The following is a 15,634-nucleotide window of genomic DNA, read 5'->3' as shown; positions in this document are numbered from 1 at the left end:
TGTATTTCATAATAAGCATGAACATGCTTTTAAAAATGTAGTCCCAAATCCTAGATGACTTTTGTGAAACAAGTCCATTGTGCAAAACGTATCCACTTAAGAAATACTTATCTAACACCTCCTTCCTGTTGCTAAATATTGTGCTAGCTGTTGGCACAATGGCAGCAACAACAGTCTGAAAGACTTCCTTTGGCCATTAGGAAGGTGTTTGAGGGATAAGTGGAGATGGGAAGAGATAGGGAAAATGAGAGTATCCTCAATCTAGCCCTAAACATTCTGGCTACCTATGTGATTGTTTTATTTTTTTTAAGCTCTCCATAAAAACTTATAATATTTCTTTCTTTTTAATTTTTTTCTTTTAAGGTAGAGCAAAGCTGGAAATCCAGGTTAGCCTGACTCCAGAACTTGAACTCTTCTTTTTTTTTAAGATTTCTATTTATTCATTTATTTTTAGACAGAGGGGAAGGGAAAGAGAGAAACATCAATGTGTGTTTGCCTCTTGCATGCCCCCCACTGGGGACCTGGTCTCCAACCCAGGCATGTGCCCTGACTGGGAATTGAACTGGTGACCCTTTGGTTCACAGGCCAGCCCTCAATCCACTGAGCCACACTCACCAGGGTTGAACCTTATATTTCTGAGAATCCCAGACAGCCCTCTGTCAAACAGTTTTAAGACTGTAAATGCACCCATACTTAAACTCTAACTGTAGTAATCAGATTAAATAAATGCTTTGTAACATCACATAGTGTTCATCTCATCCACTGGGTATACAGTGGCCTGTGCTTCTGTACTTCTGGGAGATGCAGAATCTTCCCTGGTAAGTAGGCGGGGCTGGACTATCAGAAAGAGGATTCTCAGCAGAATGGCATTTGGGAGCATTCCCACCCCTCTGGCTTCCATACTTCTTTGTCCATGCCCACCTTTTACTTTTCTAGAAAAGTCCATATATTTCAGAAAATTAGCTTCTAATATGAAGACCACTGTCTGTCTCTACAAGTGTAGACTACCAGATGAATGCTTTCTTACCTTTTAGTCTGAGTCAGCTACAATTTTTTTAGACTCGAATTTGGAGCTGGCCAATACAGTAAGGTCAAATGAACTCTCCTTGTTAACTCCATTCCAGGAGGACCAAATACCAAGGAATAGCTGAGGAACTGGTGCAAAAAGGGTAGAAATTGGCACAACATCTTATGCGATTTGTTCTGTGAATCAAGTGGCTTTCGTAATGTTTCAGATTACAAATTCGGGATGATGGGTGAATGCCCAGGGTTCTGAGATCCGGTGTCACTGCCGTGGAAAGTGAGCTTATTTCATAAATGGTACCACCCAATACTTTGTAATAACAAACACGCGTTTTTCTCATCTTCAAAAATCGCAAGTAAACTACCCTCCCATAGTTTCTCTCAAAATAGTTTTTAAGATTACAAAAAATAGTGAATAAGTCTACTCCCCCGTGAGTGTGCTAATTACTGTTTTAGTTTATTGCTAACAGAGGAAATAGGTTAATAATAGTAACTCAACTGGAGATCAAACTGCTCATTCCTTTGAATTAATGAGTACAAATCAGCTTTTCGTTAGGTTTTAGGGCTATGATGTATGTATTTTTCATGGATACCTGCTATTACTCCTACAAAGAACTTTAGAAACAAATAGAATTTAAAGTGTTTCCGTTTTCAAAATTGATACACCCAGTGTCTAGCAGCTATGAAACCAGGCGGAAAACATTATTTTCTATTACTACTGTAAAACTTGTTATTCATTTCTTCAATTAGATGATTTTTTAGAAGGAAAAGCAGTGTGTATGAACGCCGGAAATGCAGATGACATCCTGGCTCAGAAATGCTTATTCTAGACGGGGACTAACTGTAAGATTCCTCTTTATTATCCGCGATAGCCATCCCACGATGGAAATAATCTCGCTGTAAAACAATTTAAAAAAAATGAAACAGCTATGGGAAGCTTGCAAAGTTCTCCAGACAAACCTTCCAGTGACTCTTAAAGAAGGAAGCATTTATCAAAGGGTCTCGGAGGTTAGGAAACTATGCCAGGAGCCAGCGGCAGCCTTGCCAGAACTACGGGAACAGCGAGTGTCCGGGGTCCGGATGGAAGCTCGGGGCGCAGGGCGGGTCCCCGCGGGGCGGACTCCCCGCCCCCGCCCGGGCGACCCAGGCTCTGCCTCCAGGAGCCCTGGGACTCCCCAGGATGGCGCGGGCTGCCCGGGACACCCTGCCAGCAACCTCCCGCCAGCGAGGAGCATCTCACCAACCGCGGCCCCGAGGCCAGCTGCGTCCCCCGCATCCTCAAGCCCTCCGACATTTTTCACCGAGACCAGGAGGTAGCAAGCAGGGGAGGAAACCGCGGAGTGTCTGCGCCCAGCCTCTGCCGCAGCACAGGAAGAGCAGAGGAAGAAGGAGGCTGGCGAGGAGGCAGCTATACACTGTGATCCATCGATAATAAAAAGGGTCATCATCACCCACATCCAGGGAGTCTCGAGTGCACCCACCCCGGCAGTGGCTACGGGTTGGGTGGGCGTTCCTCCTCCTCGTCCCCCCGCGGCTGTGAATCCACCCCAAGCCGAGCACACGGGAGCGGCTTTTCCTTCGACTAAAAGAAGGGGAAGGAACAAAAGAGACCCCCACCCCCTACCCACAAGGACACCTCGGAAGCCAAAGGTATGCAGTTTTGCAATACTGTTCTTACACCTTCCCCACCTGAAATAATGCATTTTACCAAAGATAAAGAAAAAAAAAAAAAGATCACCGCCCGAGGTGATCGGTAGATTGAACACTGGAAATTTCACGTTCGGTTTTCCAACAACCAAGCAGGAAAATCCCGCAGGACCTCGCGCCCCCCGCGGGGTCTCCGCCGCCCCCAGCGCAGCCCTCCCTGCCAGTCACCCGAAGTCGCCCGGCTCCCCTCTAGGGACCCGATCAGGGGATCCCCGGGCGGGCAGAACACGCTCCCAGTCGCCCCGCAACACCCGGGGCCGGCGAGCGGATCGAGCCGAGGCAGCAACGCGGGATTCAACTTCCCAAACCTGCGGCACGGCCCCGGCTCCCAGCGCGGGCGCCGCGGGCGGCGCCGAGACCCCAGCACCGCAGCCTCCCCCACCTGGGCATTGGCAGTTGCACTCTCCGCCCCCTCTTGCCTTCATCTCCCTCCTCCACCACCTTTAAAAAATTCATCCATTGGTGCAAAGCAGACATTTTGCTGTCATTTACTTGGCACCACTCGGTTTCAGTGGCAACATCTTACCCAGGAGCCTGGAGGTGTGGGCAGCGCACGGACAGGTCCGGGGGCGCTAGGCTGGGCTGCTCGGTCCTCTAGCGGAGCCTGTTCGCTGCCATCCGTCCAACTTCAGCACCCGGCGGGCGAGGAGAGAGGGAGAGAGGCGAGGATGCAGGGGAGGCGGGGGGACCGGGGAGCGGTGGGCGGGGAGGGAGCCGGAGCCGCTCGGCTGCGCGCATGCGTCTCCTGGGCGGGCTCAGCTCCTCGCGGAGCCGGGTCTCCGGTGCGGCTTCTTCCCCTCCGGCGCTGGGCCGCTGGAATCTCAGCCCCGCCCCTCTCCGCTGGCCCGGCCCCCGCGCGCCAGTGTCCCGCGCCCACGGTGCGGGGAGTCTCCCGTGGGGCTTCGGGCTCCGGAGACTCGGGTCCGGAGCTTCGCGGAGCCTTGGGAACCAGGGAGTCTTTCTTGATTAGAGGCCCTGACCCCAGGCTCCTCCAAGTTCAAGTTCACCTGCAGCCGGAGTTTTATTTTATCCAGCCCGTTAGGAGAATTCCGGAAACCAGAGGACGTCTTTCGGGGACCAAACAGCACTGCTGCAGCGGGGTCCAGAGGGTGGGGGTTGGGTTCAAGAGTGTGTGAAGTTAAACGAGTCTTGCATACCAAAGGCTCGACCTTATGAAGAGTTCCTTACTTTGTTGACGGTCCTAACCCAGAAATCTGACCATTTTCCCTAAGAATTAATTTAGGTGCCCTCTGGCCTGGGGCATATGTTCGGTTTCAGGCGTCTGGACCACTGGAGACAGAGTTTGGAGCGAGAGAGCCACGATAAGCCACGTCTTGAATTATTGAGAGAGGGGTTGATGCTTGGGAGCATCCTTTAGGGACGGAGGGCTCAGCAGCTATCACATCTGATAACTGTTGTATTCACAAGCGGAGCCCAGCTTGGTAGTGAAGGCGCTTTGGATACTTAATGCATCCTGAGCGCTGGATTGCGTCCCCATGATTAGACTGAAGTGTTTGTGAGAGTGAATTACGGAAGCGGGTGTGTTTCTTCAGATGTGTCATCTGTGGGAAGAGGAGCGAGTTCCTGGTAGGAATGATGAGGCTTTTTTCTTATATCTATTTGAAACTGATCACTCATAAATACATATGATTATCCCTCCTCGCTTGTGAGCTCATCCGTTCAGTGCCGGGATTGCTTCAGACTCACAGCCCTCTGCACGCCCCCACCCTTGAGGTAAACATATCCCAGGGTTGGCTGCAGCGCCCCCTTTCTCTAGTTCCATTATGAGGGCTGTTGCTCTTCGAAGTGTGTTTCCCGGACTGGCTTTGGTCTGTCGACTGTTTCTCATTGGTTTGTATGAAACAAGAGATAAGTACAGAAATGGAGAGTAAGATTTAGAAACTTGTATCGTGATTTGGTATTGCCTCGGCCACAAAGCACATCAGTCCACTATACTTTGTATGCTTTATTTTGTTTGTAAAATAATTCATTTTTGTTGTGTTTTACAAAAGTATTGCTTCAATGTGCATTAAAAATAAAAATCCTTCACCAAACATCGTTCGAGCAGCGCTGAATCGACGAAATTCCCAGATTTGTATCTTCTGTCCTGATCTCTCACAGAATCCTTCAGGTCCTTAATACCTTTGCAACTGCATTTGAAGGGTGATTATAATAGTTCATGATTAGTGAACGAGTACTGTGTGCTAGGTATTGATCTCGCTGTTTGCATATGTTTCTTATTTCCTCCACAAGGTAGATACTATTGCTGTGTTTGACAGACATTTCAGAAGCAGAACACCAGATAGCTACCCTCTCCAAACTTGCTCCACCTGGATTGGATGGTCAAGTCAAAAATTTAGAAGTCATCCTTGATTTGTCTCTCTTTTTATAAATTTATTTCCCAATGACAGTTGATACAGAGTGTAATATTAATTTCAGGTGTACAACACAGGAATTCTTAATTTTGTCCCCTTATTTTACCCCCACATCCACTTAGTTAGTGACTCACGTTGTCCCCTCCTCCAAAATACATCCTCAATTCATCTACTTCTCTCCCTCTCCATGGCTATAATCATGATCCAAGAACCTCTGCATGTCTCACCTGAACTACTACAAAAGCTTTCAGCTGGTTTCTCCTCCACGGCCCCAAAACAGTTTTTTTAAACAACAGTTGAGTGCTCCTTTAAAAACACAACTGAGCTTGGCTGGTGTAGCTCAGTAGATTGGGTACTGGCCTGTGAACCAAAGGGCTGCCAGTTCGAACCCCAGTCAGGGCCCATGCTTGGGTTGCAAGACAGGTCCTCAGCACAGGGTGTGTGAGAGGCAGCCATGCGCTGATGTCTCTCTCTCTCTTTCTTCCTCCCCCCCACTCTAAAAATAAATAAATAAAGTCTTTATAAGTAAACATAACCAGATCATATCATGCTTCTGTTTAAAACTCTCCAGTGAGTTTTTATTTTAAAGATTTTATTTATTTTTAGAGAAAGGGAGAGGGAGGGAGAAAGAGAGGGAGAGAAACATCGATGGAAGAGAGAAACATTGCATGGACCCAGCGGCCTTTTGCTTTTCAGATCTTCATTGCACTTGCAGTGTAACCGTTAATCCTAACCACAGCCTAGAAGGTTCTATACAGTCTTTTCCTAGCTTTTCCCATGCTCCCATAGACTCTAGGTATGTGTGCTGTAGCCACATTGGCCTATTTCTTTTACGTTCTTGAGTAAGTCTAGCTTATACTTGCTGTTTTTTCTGTTTGGAATCCTCTGCGCCTCGATCTCTCCATTGTAGCTCATAGGTCTCGCTCAGGTGTCTCCCAGTCAGGCTTTTATGTAGCTGCCCAGTCTGCTCTGCCCCAGAGTTTTCTTCTGTTGGGCCCCCTTGCTTTATTTTCTTCAAGATACTTCTCACTATCTGAATCGGCGTATGTCTGTTTACTTGTTTATTATTTCCTCGTCCCCCTCTGGAACTAAGTGTCTTAAGAGCTTTCCCTGCACTTTTCACTTTGATTTCTAGTGCCCAGGACAAGATTTGGCATCAGAACACAGTGCATTCCCAGTGAGCATTTAGTGAATGAATGAATAAATGAATGAATGAAAACCCACTCAGAGAAATCACTTATTATTTCTTCTGATGCTTCTTCACCTTGGAGCCCCGATGCCGCCTGTTGGAACCTGTTGTTTCTCAGAAGCTCACAGTGGGACCACACTGTTTCCTCTCCCACTCTGCAGAGGTGGCTTCATACAATGACACACAATTCAGCCACATGTCAGACTAGTGTTCCTACAACGACCTTTCAAACAAGCATACCTGGTGTAAAGCACACTTCTGTGAACTTCCCCAGATTGTCATAAAGCCGTTTGGGTAAATTTTTGCACCTAGGACAACTTGGCTACTCTGCCAGTAATTTACTTGCTGAGGTCAAATATAACCTTTCGGTGACTTTCATACTTTGTCCTGTAATCCTTTTAGTGTTAGCCAGAATCTTCAATGACAGTGTCCTGGGAACTAAACGCATTACCTGTGATCTCAGCGATGAACAGGTGGGTGGAATCGATTACAGCCTGAAGGACTTCTGCCTCATACGGTCTCAGCACTTACAGTCCCTATATACCTGGATCTCATGGCACATTTGCAACACGAATGACACCCAACAATGACTATGTCAATAATTCAAGTCAATAAACTTCATTAATGTCTACTATATGCCTGGTATTATGTCTTCAAGCTTTTGGCAAAAAAAATACGTGTTATATAAAATCATTATATATGACTCAGAAGTAGGTGTTCATTCATTTTAGCTGTGCCATGCCTTCTTGGTGCAGAATTTCAGAACTCAGTGGGCTTCGCATCCAACAACAGCTGCTTGAGAACCATGAAGAGCAGCATCTGGTCATGATCATTTCCATGCCATTATGAACATGTTTTTGAAGTAAAGGAAAGCAGCAGATTTCGGTATAATGATTCCATAGTAGGGCACTCAGGAGATTTGTAGGCAAGATATTTGCAGATGGAAGATATTAGAAAAGGACAGAGCCATCAAAATACTTACAGTACATTTACACGTAATTCAGGATATTTGTCAACATCAGGAGGCCTGGAATTTACTTAGTGAGTTTGGTAACCTTGAACGTTATTTCAGGAAGAAATTATATGGTCTTTTTACGTTTCATTTTTTCCTTTCCTCACATGCTCTTATTTTTAAATCAACCTTTGAAAAGCAAAGGGATAAGGAAAAATTTTGCTTGAATCTAGGAACTGACCGCTTCATCCAAGCAAATTTCTCCAAAGTGAAGCGCGGAGGGAGGAATAATATAAGAATGCTTAATCACACTTTTTCTTTACTTTTAGTAAAAAGGGCTCATCATGTTTCTTCAACTGGTTTGAATATAAGCTCAGAGACAGGTATTTCTCAGGGGACATACTTAGGTGAAAAATGCTTGTGTTTCTTCATCAATGTTTGAGGCAGATAAGAGAAAGGGGAGACAGAAGAGGTAACCTATCTCCCAAAGATATAAAATAAGATATACAATTTCATATTTTTATATGTATTTTACTTTTAATAAATCATTAGTTATTAATGTTCTCTTAATTGTTTAACATAGCAGCATTGAACTTTAAAAGCTCAATATCATTCATATCTCCACATAATTGGATGAATCTATGGAAGTTGATGTGAACAACTTTATGTTATTTTTATTGGTTATGTACAATTTTGTACATGAGTATCGTACATTCTCCCAATGACTGGACAATATACACATGGTTTTGTATCAGACTAAGTACTTTACAAAATGATTATTACATGGATCCTGCATATTCCATTCTGTTTTTTTTTTAAAACAGATCTATCACATAATCTGGGGCAATAATCCTCTGCTCCTCCTTGGAAAACATCATACTGTTTATCTTAGCTGGAGAACACAATGTTCCATTATTACAGCCAGTCTTTGTGGATGGGGAACATTTCAGAATTTAAGGGTCCATGTTGTATTACCTTGAGATCATTGAAAGTTTCTGGATGAGAGCAGCTGGGTTGGAAAACAGGCTTCTGCTTTGCCAGACTCACATCCAGGGTGACAGAAAAATCAGATCTATATTCACATTGCAAAAGGGGTGTTAAAGGTTGTTTGGGTTTTTTTTGTTTGCTTGTTTGCTTGTATTTTTATTTACATTTTATACTTTTGTACAAATTATTAGGGGTCAGCCATGTTTAGTGATCTCGGGATAACCAACCCAGACTTTGGAGTGTTCTGGGTTCTGCTTCTGACTTTACTTATGGTAGGACCATGTTCATTATAATCTCAAAGGAGGAAAACAACTTTGTAAAACAAAAAACCACCAAAAGACAATCTTATTCCAAGAATTCCCATAACATTTTTTGTGTATGTACTTAGCCGTACTATAAATAGTTTGTTTGTATGAGATAATTAAAAAGGCCAAACATAAAAGATTTCTTTTTTTCCCCTTTAAAAAAATTTTTTTGCCCATGGAGTACTGTTTATTTTAGGGGGGCCTTTTTGATGAAGGGAGCTCCTCGATTGTGTTTCTACTGTTAAGTTCTATGAGTTTTGCCTGGATCATTTTCATTATTTGCTTTTTTTTTCTCTTAAGAACAACTCAGCAAAATAAAATTCCAGCTTCTTGTTGGACAATATTGGTTCTTCCATTTCTTCATTTTCTGTGAACCAGTTTCACACTTTGAATATGTTAGAGTAGCATATTAAAGTTCTTCATAAGCTCACATTTACATTGTGATATGTTAGAGTAGTATATTAAAGTCCTTTATAGGCTTACATTGAATGTTAGTATTCACATTCAAATTTTAGTAGAATTTACCTAATACTGTGTGAGAGCCTATTTAAATTTCATCCAGTTAAACACTCACCTATTCACATAAAAAGCTCTTAGAAAGTGTCTGTTCTGGCAATATGTGAAATAAAAATACAGTGGAAAATATTGTTTCTATCTTTAAGAATTTATAACTTAAGTGAGATAGTTTTTGCATACATGAAATAACCGGAAGAAACCAGTGAGAACATTTAAGGTAATAGAGTATTATCTTTATTTCCAGGAAATAGCGCATAGAATAATAAAAAATAAAATAGTTTATTTTAGAATCAAAACCCTAAACTGAATGGCATAAAAATTAAAGATGGTTGAAGTTGCCCATTGAGATATATGGTGAGAACTTTCTTTGTATTACATGAAACTAGTTTTGAATGGCTTTGCAGATTTTTGATAAGGATTCAAGGAAGGAGAGATTTAGAATATAACATTCAAATAAGGAAGCTGTTGTTATACTTTTAGTTGACAACTACTTAAAAAATATTAAGCACCTTCAACATGCAAAGTATGCGCAGGGCGCTGTGCAGGTTGTATAGATGAATCAGAATAGAAGGAATAAAGTGATGAGTAGCGTAGATTCTAGAGGGATTGTGCTCAACTCAGTGGCTATAGATGACTGTCACCCTTTGAGCGATCAGCAAAGAGTCCGCAGCATCTGTGTATGCAGAGAAGTTTGGGGTGGAAATAATGCTGTAGTGTCGTGATTCTGGGTCAGTTCAGTGAGAATTACAGGATGCGTATGGAAAAACTTGATTTGTGTGGCTTAGTTATATAAAGTTATCAAGTTTTAAATGTAGATTGAGGCTACATTGTATTTAGGGGGTGGAGTTCAAATCTCTGGTCTGGCAAATTTGTTTCATCTTCATAGCAACGCTAATCAAGTGCTATGAGCAGTGTGTTGAATACGATCCTGAGGCCCAATCTGAGGTTAAGCAAGAAAAATTATTGTGATTATTATCAATGTCGGGTAGGCTGTTGGTATATCTGTCTAGTATTTGAAATCTTAGTTCTTATAAATAGGAGGTCAAATGATTTTGAAAAAGCAGATTTGTACACATTCAGAACAATTTTTCTTAAAGAACTCTCAAATTGTAATTTTTCCCTTTAAAATGAGTATTCTGAGAACAATGAATTCACCTGGCGAATAAGCTGGGATAATGGCATCTGATCTCTAATTATTTTCTTGAAATTTAATAAATGTATTGGCATGTCTTATATACACATACAATTTACATACACACATATATAGTCTGTCCAGAAAGTATCCAGCCATGTACTATGAAAAATAGAGACATTTATTGAAGAAGATGACAAGATACAAGAAACATTGTACATTGGACAGTGATGCCTCAGTCCCCTTCAAAGTAGGCATCTTGGGACTTCATACAGTTCTCCCAGCATCTCTTTCATTGTTCAAAAATACTCTGCAAAATCCTTTGTTGGAGTTGCCGTCAGCTGCTCCACGGTATTTTCCTGAACCTCATCAAAATCCTGACATCTCTTCCCTTTTAAATGTGATTTTAGTTTTGGGAAAAGCCAGAAGTCACAGGTCAGCAAGGGGCGTGGGCTGTAGGGGGAGTGATTCATCTGAGTGATTTGATGTCACCAAAAATCTCTGCATGAGACATGGTACATGAGTGGGCACATTGTTGTGATGAAGCTGCCAATCGCTAATTGCCTATAGTATGCTGTGCCTTGTGAATCATCTGAATAGTTTCTGAGGTGCAATATTCAAGCTTCATGCAAAATTTGGTGCAGATTTGTTGCTCTACTGTATCATTTTGAATGAGAGAGCCACATAGTACACATGCTCACTCATCACTGCTTACTGTCCCCACTGATTAGTGCAGTGAAGTCGTCATTGTTCATGCATGCATTCCAGTCCACTCTCCTTGGCTGCCAGGTTACATCCATGTCATGCAAACCATTCTTGTTATATTAACAATGGCTGGACTGTTTCCAGACAGACCTCTTATGCACACATAACCATGGTATTAAGATCTAAGTTTTATTGATTCTATAATTTAAACTAAACTACAGTTAATTTTAGCTTCACTTCATCAGAAAGTCATATCAGGATCTTCTTCACACATAAACATTCTGATCTCTATTTTTCTTAATTCACTTGGCAGAAGTATGTTGAGCATTTATTATATGGCCACTTGGCAGGCACTGTTCCAAGCCCTGAAGATAGAGCAAGGAAGAAAACAAACTGAAATCCATGTCCATATAGGGCTCATATTGTAGTGATGGAGGGAGACGAACATCAAGGTTAGTAGGTTAAATATATAGCAAGCTAGATAATTATAAGTGCTAAGGAGGAAAAATAAACTAGAAACAGGGGATAGTATGCAGGCATGTGAGTTGGAAGGGCTTCTGAAATTATACACAGAGTAGCAGAGAAGGCCTCACTGAAAAGGTGGTATTTGAATCAAGATGTGAAGAAAGCAAGAGACTGAGTTAGTGGCTATCTGGAGAAAGAGCATTCCAGCAGGGAGAATAGCCAGGGCAGCAGAGAGCGTATCAGGCGTCGTAATGGAACAGCATGGAACGAATGAGGATGTTGTAAGAGATGAGGTTAGAGAAAGAGAGAGAGAGAAGAAATAATCATGTACTTCCTCATAGCTCAGGATGTTGGTTTATTCTCTGGGAGAGTTGGAGAGCCATTGGAGGGTTTTGAACACAGTGTTCTGAACAACAAGCCATAGCCATTCAGATTACTCGCAATGTGTATGTAATACAGCGCTATAAGAACTGTGAAATATCAGTAATAAAAAGACTACAATCAAATAGAGAATGGACCAAAATGAGAATAGGATTGCACTGTGTACTGTGGTAAAGACGGACAGACTAATGCAGGGGTGTAGGGGTGAGGGGTGGAGGGGGAAAAGCAGAAGCCTGGGTGTGGCTGGAAGCTACTGCCATTGCGTCAGTGAGGGATGATGGTGGCATGGCCCAGAGTCATAGCAGTGGAATTAAATATTCAGAGTTTACAGGATTTGCTGACTGTTTGGATATGTGGCATGAAAAAATTTAAGGAATCAAGGATGACTCCACTGGTTCTGGCCCGATCATAGAAACTTTCCTTTAATAATGATGTGCTTGACTTCCTGCTTCCAGACCCACCTATCCCTGCAGCTGAGACCAATAAATGACTATAAACAGGTTTCTTGATCCAAAGAGCAAGAGGGATTCTAGAAAGAGGCTGTACAGAGAGACCTGTGTGCATAGCCTGCTGGCTCTGCGTCTATCAGCTTCTCATGCTGGTGCATCTTTGACCATGAATCCACGCTTCAGATCTTGTCCTTTTGTTTGTTTCCTTTGCCTGTGAGTGCCTACTTTTGTTGCCTGGAATAGGAGTGCCGCTCTGTGACTCCGGTGCTTAAATGGGATGAGTTTCTGTTTCTGTGCAGTACTACCTGATACCTGCTTCCAAAATCCTTGGTGCCACCCACCTGCCTGCCTGGTTGTCCATCTATTTCCCACTGCCAGATCCATTGACACAGACCTGCCAGGCTGCCAGGACATCTGCCCGTTGAAGCTCTTGGATGCTGACAACTTGCCATCCCGGCCTGGACCTTTGCCCATTACCTGCTGACACCATCCTCTAAAGCACTGTGCCTTTCCCCATGTGTTCAGTTCCTTCCCGTTCTTAAGATAATTCATTCATTTAAGGGTTCATTCATTCATATCTCCATTAATGCATTTGAGTTAACATTTACCAAGTGCTAACTTTGAGTCATTTTCTGTTGGAGCCTGTAGATAATAGGTGAATAAATAACACAGGGGTGAACAAAAGCAGGTTTATAGCGTAAGTCTGTGAAAAATAGTTTATTCTTGCATTATTATTTATTTATTCATGTGTTATTTACTTGTATCACAACTGTGAACCTACTAGTGCCCAGCTCTACTATCTAAGCTCTATTTTGTCTGTCCTGGAGGATCTCTTAGGGTTAAGAAGGGGATGGGCTAATTAAGGGAAACAGACATGTAAACAGTATTTACAGTGAATTGTAACAATTGCTCTCAATCTGTAATTGTCTTTTAAAAACAGAGACATTCTGCTGCTGTACAAAGGGCGTGGTGCAACGCCTTACAGCCTGGAATTGGACCTAATCCGATCGAGGCTGGAGTTGGACTCTCCCACTCACTGGCTGAGTGCCATTGGCAAGTTCATTGCCTCCATACCTTAGTTTCTTCATCTTTGAAATAGGGATAATAACTCCATGTCTTTTAGGGTTGAGAGGACTATATAAGATGCTCACTTAAGGTATTTTATTGTTGGTTCCGACACTTACTACAGCACAGTAAGTTTTAGCACGTCTTCATTTCCTTCTCTACCTGCTCCTTCCTCTCAGCAGCCTAAGTGGCATCACAGAAACACTGGAGACTTGCTGGTGTGCAGGAAAACAACCTGCTCTCAGACGTCTCCGTCGGGCGTCTATGGCCCTCAGAGCACTCTGTACCAATCTGAGTCATAACATTGTTTAGTAATTGCCTATTTACTCGGCCATCTCCCTTATAAACCTTTTCGCCTTTGTGGGCAGTGACTTTGCATGCTCATATTTGCACCCTTAGCATCTGACACAGTGCCATGCATGAAAAATACATATTTGTTGAATAGTAAAAAATAAACTTAAAAAAGACAAGGCTTCCTATTGGTGGCAGCAATTAAATGAACTTTGGAAGAAGGAATTTATCATATAAATGAGGACTAAGCCTATTTCAAGTATTAAGGCCCACGTGAGCAGAGTACCATGAGGCGAGGCCTTTAATGTATTCAGGAGATCTCAGGCCGCGGCTGGCGCCATCTATCTACCTGTCTGTGCATGCAGGAGCTGTTGAATGTCTAAATGTGGGCAGGAGCCAGATCAAAAAGACCTGGTATGTATAATAACTAAAGGGTTCGAACATCTTTGAGGATGCAGCACACAGAAGGATATGCAGTTGGGTAACTGAGATGTTTTATGTTCTAGCATTTATCTCCTTTTTTCAGGTATCCCCCTGTAACAATTTATGCCTCAGCAACATGAAAATGCTTGTATACCATCCCTGCTGGTGTACAAGCTGTTTGCACACCATGGTGATGTGGGCGGGGTGGGCGCCCTCAAACAGCATGGTGTTTTACTTTCTTGCTTCGTATCTTTGCCTATGCTATTCCCCCTGCCTGGGATGTCCCCAGCCCCTCTCTTCATCAACACCCCTGCTGGGCTGGATTCTAATGTCACCATCTCCAAAAAGTCTTCTTGAGCTCCTTAACTCCCAGCCAGTCATTCAAGTCCACAGTCAATGAGTGCTGGCCATGTGTCAAACACCCTGGTGTTCACTTTGTGCCTGTAATTTGCCTTCATCCTTAGAGCCTTATAAAATAGTCACTATTGGTATTCTTTCTTAAACTGAGCAAACAGATCAACTTTTAAAGATATATGCTGCTACATTCTGAAGACTGGCAAACCACAGCTTCCATAACTAATCCAGGGTTTGAGAGTGACTGAGGTACAGCACTTGCTGTAGGAGCTTCAATGCCCACCATCTTTGAACTTGAACATTACATTTAGCTGCTTAGACAGGGTCATGAGACCCTTTTCCATGTTTGTAAATTTTTTTTCATCAGTATCAACTTGGTAGAATGTTAACTTGACACATCTTTTTTTCAGTTATGGTCTTAAAATTTTCTGTATCAAATCTCCCTCTTCCCATTTGATGATATCTTGGATAGCTTCCATAATTATCTGGTCACGTTCCATTATTAAACTCACTCTAGCCCAGTTCAAAATTCTAATTTATTTTTTCCCCCAACTTTTTTTCTTCCCATCGCAGGACAGGCTGTTGGCACAAAGGACCTGAAGCGGAGACTGGGCACAGACTGCTCTGTCATAAGTGCCACCCCCCCTGCCAGGAGCCAGGAGACAGCTCCACTAGGTCAGAGGGAGTCAGGGAGGAGAGATGTAGAGAAAAGGGCAAGCAGTCTTTACTTAGCTGGCCTTGGCCAGTGTTCTCTCCTTGTTGGCTGCATGTACTTTGGAGACAGACACAAATGGGCTGTCATTTTCTTCTATATGGCACATGTCCAGATGCTGGCTGGCTGTGAGCACGTGCACCGCTTCTTCCAGGACTGGGCAGAGACTCCCACTGCAGAGTTCCCTCATGTTTGCTGTCCAGCCGCTGCCCCAGTGCTTACACAGCCCCTCTGACACCGGTGTCTGCCACCGTTGGCCTGCCCACAGACTCTCGTGGTTGAAGTCTCCTCACCGGATGGGCAGCTCGCTAGGCTGGGAAGCCAGCAGATTGGCTGGAACTTGGGCAAATTTCATGATGTCCACACCATCACGAGAAACTCACACAACTTTGCTATCTGAAAGGGTAGAGGGACCAGAAAAACATTCTGTCACCTGCACTCTCTGTGCTATCATCCATATGTCATGGGGCTGATGAGAAAATCCACAACCTAAGTGGATGTCCACTCAGGTTAGAGAAGGTGATGCTTCTATGTACATGCAGCCTTGTCTATTGCTTTTGTCTTTAAAGATATTTCATATGTAAAATGTATCATTCATAATAA

General features: G+C 43.3%; 1 protein-coding gene across 1 annotated transcript in view; it reads right to left on the bottom strand.

Annotated features, from left to right (window-relative positions):
• RGS17 (regulator of G protein signaling 17) overlaps nt 1–3,409 on the bottom strand; it is an 87,328-nt gene extending 83,919 nt beyond the window's left edge. The window contains exon 1 of the mRNA XM_037157631.2: nt 3,257–3,409. The gene's annotated coding sequence lies outside the window, so the exon portion shown is untranslated. The remainder of the gene's footprint in view (nt 1–3,256) is intronic.
• Between the last annotated feature and the right edge of the window lie 12,225 nt (nt 3,410–15,634).

Source organism: Artibeus jamaicensis, unplaced genomic scaffold, assembly GCF_021234435.1.
Source record: "Artibeus jamaicensis isolate MK-2021 breed Jamaican fruit bat unplaced genomic scaffold, CSHL_Jam_final contig_497, whole genome shotgun sequence".
NCBI classification, from domain to species: domain Eukaryota; kingdom Metazoa; phylum Chordata; class Mammalia; order Chiroptera; family Phyllostomidae; genus Artibeus; species Artibeus jamaicensis.
Note: the sequence above shows the minus strand (reverse complement) of the source record. Positions and strands in the feature narration are given on the sequence as shown.